The sequence below is a fragment of the Marmota marmota genome, unplaced genomic scaffold, assembly GCF_001458135.2.
Source record: "Marmota marmota marmota unplaced genomic scaffold, marMar, whole genome shotgun sequence".
NCBI classification, from domain to species: Eukaryota; Metazoa; Chordata; class Mammalia; order Rodentia; family Sciuridae; genus Marmota; species Marmota marmota.
In genome coordinates this window covers 34,259,980-34,266,037 of record NW_026000229.1, presented here as the reverse complement: position 1 = coordinate 34,266,037, position 6,058 = coordinate 34,259,980, and the positions used below count along the sequence as shown (strand labels likewise).

General features: G+C 35.6%; 1 protein-coding gene across 1 annotated transcript in view; it reads left to right on the top strand.

Moving 5' to 3' along the window:
- Positions 1-523: 523 nt before the first annotated feature.
- Positions 524-6,058, top strand: part of Eif3j (eukaryotic translation initiation factor 3 subunit J) — a 9,547-nt gene continuing 4,012 nt past the window's right edge. The window contains exons 1-2 of the mRNA XM_015480713.2: positions 524-616; positions 4,708-4,822. The gene's annotated coding sequence lies outside the window, so the exon portion shown is untranslated. The remainder of the gene's footprint in view (positions 617-4,707; positions 4,823-6,058) is intronic.

Below are 6,058 nucleotides of genomic sequence, written 5' to 3'. Positions count from 1 at the left end.
GATGATGATGAAGAAAAAAAAGAGGAAGCAGAAGTAAAACCAGGTGAGCCACTAGTGCTCTTCCATTTTTGGTTTTATATCTTGGTGTAGGCATTTAGTGCTTAAATAACAAAATGCTCACAAAATTGTTGGTATATTGAAACTAAGCATTCTTCTATTTCTTCTTTATTTTCTTTTTCCTGCATCTCTTCTTTGTCTCCTCAAATGTAATCAGATATCTCCTCTTTTTCTTTTTGAGTGCTGGGCTATGAAGAGAGAGCAGAGGGAGTGCAGCATTATAGTTATTTGAATGCTGTTGGTCTTGCTTAAAGGGTGGTAGGAATATATGTAGAGATATTTGATCTTATGGGTCAGATTAGAGAGGAAAAGACTTCTAGAACTTTACCACTTTAATTTTCTAGAATATTACCATATGAATCTGAAAGCTGGGAAAAGTTTGGTCTCTTAAAGTATGTAAGTATCTTATCTGTCCCATCCTTGAACTGCAAAGTACTTAATAATCGTGAATAAAATATTTCTTTCAGAAATAAAAATTTCAGAAAAGAAAAAAATAGCAGAGAAGATAAAAGAGAAAGAAAGGCAACAGAAGAAAAGGCAAGAAGAAATTAAAAAGAGGGTTAGTACTGTTCATTTTCTAAAATACATACAGAATTCTAACATCAGTAGTGGTACAATGTTTAACAGACGATTTGATTTGAAGGGCCCTGTGAAGAATGTAAATAAATGGATACTTATATAGCTAGGTAAATCCCAAAACAAATTGATATGTGGTTTTTGCAAAAATAGAATCCAGATGCTGTATGTATTTCAGGAACAGTCACAATTGCACAGTAACCACAGCCAGTGATTTTTTTTGTCAGTGTTTGCAGTTCTTTCTAGTCATGATTATTTGTGGTGTACATACTGAGTAAAATACAGAAAGCATTCATTTCTGTGTCATACACTATATAAATATTTTTGTTCTTGATTATTTGGAGCAAGATCAGTAATATTGTATTAATTTGATTTTGAATAGAAAGTACATTTACAGAATTCAAAAATCAAGATAGTTTAACTCATTTATACTGTATATTTTCCTCTATCCCACAGTAAGGCTTTCTTATCTCTTCCAGGTGTCTTTATGAACTTGATGTGTCTGGATATAACTACATTTTTTTTTTTTTTTTTTTTTTTTTTTTTTTAATTTGATACTGAGGATGGAACCCAGAAGCACTTAACCACTGAGCCATTTTTTTTTCCCCCCACTCTTCGTGTACTGGTGATTGAGCCCAAGGATACTAAATCCCCAGTCCCCCCCCCCACCTCCCCTTTTTTCCCTTGGTACTGGGTATTGAACTCAGGGGCACTTGACCATTGAGCCACATCCCCAGCCCTACTTTGTATTTTATTTAGAGACAGAGTCTGAAGTTGCTTATTAGCACCTTGCTTTTTGCTGAGGCTGGCTTTGAACTTTTCATCCTCCTGCCTCAGCCTCCCCAGCTAGCTGGGTTTAGAGGTGTGTGCCACTGTGCCCAACCCCCCAGCCCTTTTTATTTTTTATTTTGAAACAGGATTTCACTGAGTTGCTGAGCCTGGACTTAAACTTGCAATCCTCCTGCCTCAGCCTACTCTCCTAAGTTGCTGGGAGTACAGGTGTGTACTGCCATGCCCAGACACCTTTTTATTTGATATACCATAAAGATCCTTTCATACAGGTCATAGAAAGCTTTATTCTTTTCCTTGACTTTTTATTAAGAATATTTTCAAACATAAAAAGTAGAGAAAATAAAATAATGAGTAATATGTAGCACCTAGATTTGTCATTATATTGCCAAATTTGCTTCAACTATTTTTGTCTTGCTAAAATACAATAATAAACTTTATGCATTTTGTCTTTAGTTCAGTACACATTTCTGAAAACGGATATTTCTAATACGGTTACAATCATATCTCACCTAAAAAATGAACAGTAATTTTTAAACATAATCTAGTATCCTATTTACATACAAATTTCTGATTATCATAAGATGTCTTTTAGGTATGGTCTGCTCAAATAAGGATCATACATTGCATTTGGTTGTTAATGTATCATAAATCTCTTAGAGATCTCTCTTTTTCTGTCTCTCTCCCTTCTCCACTTCCTTTCTCTTTCTCTTCATTAACTTGTTGAAGAGACCAGGCTAATTGTCTTATTGAACATCCCACTTTCTATATTTATCTGATTACTTACTCATAATTTCAGTTTCTTCAATTTGGCAATTGAGTATAAAATTTTGGTTAGATTCATATTTGATATTTTAAGCTGGACTACTTTGGAAGTAATGCTGTATGTTTCATCCTATAACACATCAGGAGTCATCTCTCCTGTGTTATTGATGCTAAAATTGGTCACTGGATTAAAATGTTGACATCCTGATGCTTCTGTCTTTCCTTTTATGGGTAATCCAAAATCACATCAACCTCTCACCCAGTTTTAATGTCTTTGATGCTCATTGCCTAATTATTTAATTAGGGATTGCAGAATGATGTTTCTCATAATGGTGACTTTTCTGTTTATTGGCTGGCTCTTTTTTCTTTTTGTTATTTGGTTACTTTGAATATGGTTTGTATTAGAAAGGTAGAGTTAAAAACTTAATCCTCTAATTACCAATTTTCAGAGTAAGAAGGGGGAGTGTAATGTCAGTGAAAGATGAGAGGCAGTAACAGGTTTTTGTAAACTCAAACTCATTTGTAGATTCATTGTGTTTTAATCAATACAGTGTCACAACCCATGCCTCACCCACCAGTACTGGGAACCAGATCCTACGGGCGCCTACCACTGTGCTACAACTCTAGCCCCCTCCCCGCCCCCCACCCCTTTTTTGTTTTGACAGTGTCTCACTTAAACTGTGAGGAATACCTGGGATTACAGGTGTGTGCTACTGAGTCCCACTTTTCTCTTTTGTATTCAACTTTGTTTTTTTCAGAAATTAAAGCTATATAAAAGTGGCATACTCAGAAACATTTCAAATTGATGAAAGTAGATCAGTTGTTTTTTTTTTAAATATTTTTTAGTTGTAGTTGGACAATACCTTTGTTTTATTTGTTTTTATGTGGTGCTGAGGATCAAACCCAGGGCCTTACCTGCACTAGGCCAGTGCTCTACCGCTGAGCCATAACCCCAGCCCAGATCAAAGTATGTGAAGTGACAAATATACTACTGTCCAGCTTGATTTAGTCATTTCACAATGTATATATCAGATTGTATACTGAAAATATATACAGTGTCAATCATACAGGGGAGGAAGATCTCAAACATCCATTCCTCTCCTCTCCCTTTACCCTATAACTGCCTGTGGAAACTGTTTTCATTAATTTCTGGTTTATTCTAAATCAGTTTTTTGGTAGCTATGTAACATTACATTATCTGGACGTACCATAATTTATTTTACCAGTTCCCCATTGATGGTCAGTTAGATTTGTCGATCCTGTCTTTGATAAATAATACTTCAGTGACTAACCATTACATATTGTTACTTCTAACACATGTATCCATGTTTGTAGAATAAATTTCCAAAGATGGGAATGCTAGGTAATGGGTACATTTTTTTAATATTAATTTTTATTTAGTTCTTGGCGGACACAACATCTTTATTTTATTTTTATGTGGTGCTGAGGATCGAACCCAGTGCCCAGCGCATGCCAGGCGAGCGCGCTACCACTTGAGCCACATTCCCAGCCCCATAGGTACATTTGTCTCACAAGTATTTCCAAATTGCCCTCCATGTATTGTTGTAATAACTGTATATGTTTCTCTGATCAGTATAAGCAATTGAATCTTAAAACTCGGTCTAAGGAGTTGTATTGATTGACTCTTTCCTGGTCATCTAAGTTAGAATTATACTGTTATATTTTTATATTAGTCTCTAATATGAAGAAACCTTAATTTAAAAAAAAATGAAATGAGTGTGAGATATTGGAAATTGAACCCAGAGATGCTCTACCACTGAGCTATATCCCCAACCCTTTTTTACTTTTTATTTTCAGACAGAATCTTGCCAAATTGCCAAAGGTGGCTTCAAACTTGAGATCTTCCTGCCTCAGCCTTCTTGAGTTGCTGGTTTTACAGGCATACGCCACCATACCTGGCAAAAAGAATGTTTTCAGATGCTTCAAAGAAAATGTGTTCTTAATGGCTATTACTATTGTTGTTGGACATTTTAGGTGGTCTCTAAATTGACTTGTAATTATAAATAATAATTTCAGTGGCTTAAATAAATATATGCATCTTAGATTTCTTAAGCTAAATACCTGGAAATGGAATTACTTAATTAAAGCATATTAAAGAATTTTAAGACTTGATAAATATTTTAAGTTGCCCTTAGAAAGGTTGTTCCCAATATATTAATAACAGTATATGAGAGTGCATTTTTCACTTGCCTACAATTTTAATTCCTTGTTTTTAAAAAAGGCAATAGGAATAATCCCAGTGTTCCTGGGTTCAAATCTTACCTCTGTTAACATTACTAGCTGTGTTACTATCTGTTATCTCTGTGCTTCTGGGGTTTTTTTCCTATGTAATTGGGATAAGAATATCTAAAGTGTTTAGAAGAATGTCTGAAATATAGTCATCACTTTATAAATGCTTGCTTATTTATAATTAAGTACTTATAAAAAAATTCATACACTATAGAATTATACCAGGTCCATCATAATCACAGCTCTTTTAAAACTTCTGTTTCATTTCAGTTAGAAGAACCTGAAGAACCTAAAGTGCTAACGCCAGAAGAACAATTAGCAGATAAACTGCGGCTTAAGAAATTACAGGAAGAGTCAGATCTTGAATTAGCTAAAGAAACTTTTGGTAAGATGGGTGTGTGATTTTAGTGCAATACTGAACTATTGTAGCTGAAAACTCTAGGAGTCTTTTAAGTTGTGAAAGTTCAATTTTGCCTTTTTTTTTTTTTTTTTTTGTGGTGTTGAAGAGCAAACCCAGGACCTTGCACATGTTAGGCAAAGCCCCATCACTGAACTGACTTTTGGTACGGGGGATTAAACCCAGGGGCACATAAATACTAAGCCACATCTCCAGCCCTTTTCATTTTCTGTTTTGAGACAGGGTCTCCCTAAGTTGCTGAGGCTGGTTTGAACTTGCTATTCTCCTACCACAGCCTCCTGAGCTATTGGGATTACAGGTGTGTGCCCCTGCTCCTGGCAAACATCATTTTTGAAGTCTTCGGAAATTTTTTTAACATAATCCTGTCAAATTTAGATATTTGAAAGCAGTTTTGAGATTTCATTACTTGAAGGCAAGTGTGAAGGACATACATGTTCAGATTTTTGAGTAACTGTTTGTAGTATACTAAAAGATTAAGTCATCATTGGATCCAAATAAAGTACATCATTGCCTAGCATGTATCAGCTGGGTGAAACTTGAATGAAGTCTGAGGTCTGTAACTTTTTTTTTTTTTTTTTTTTTAGGTCTGTAACTGAAATTTAAGTAGTGAACTTACTATAGTGCTATTATGGGCCATCTAAGACAGACTTGTAGTAGGTAATAGGATGACAGTCCATGTGACATTCATCTTTGTGCCTTCTTGTACTCAGTTGTTTCTTTGTGTGGTCCTCTCCTCCTTGGCCTTCACCATGCCCTTTCTTTCAGGGGCCACCATTTCTGTGTATCATGCCTGCAGCTGTGGTTCAGGATCCTATACATTTGGTGTGTTTCAGGGGAGATTCACATGACAGGGGTAACCAAGTTTGTTGTTAGGTATTGAGTACTTTTCAGACTAGAAGATCCTGTTAAATCAGTTAAATAACATTGAAACTGAAATCTATAACCAAGAAGGCTCTAGTTGACCTGGGGTTTTGCCAGTCCTTTTCTCAAGTGCATCAGGGGACGACTGCAGTGATCATTCTCTTTATAGAGATCTATGACCTTATTTCTCAGTCAGTCTTTAGCAATTTCAAGTGTGACTATGGGCTGGGCTGGGCCAGGCCAGGCTGGGGACATAACTCAGTAGTAGAATACTTGCCTAGTGTATGAAAGGGCCTTAGTTTGATCCCCATCATCCAAAAAAAAAAAAAAAAGGCTGCCAAA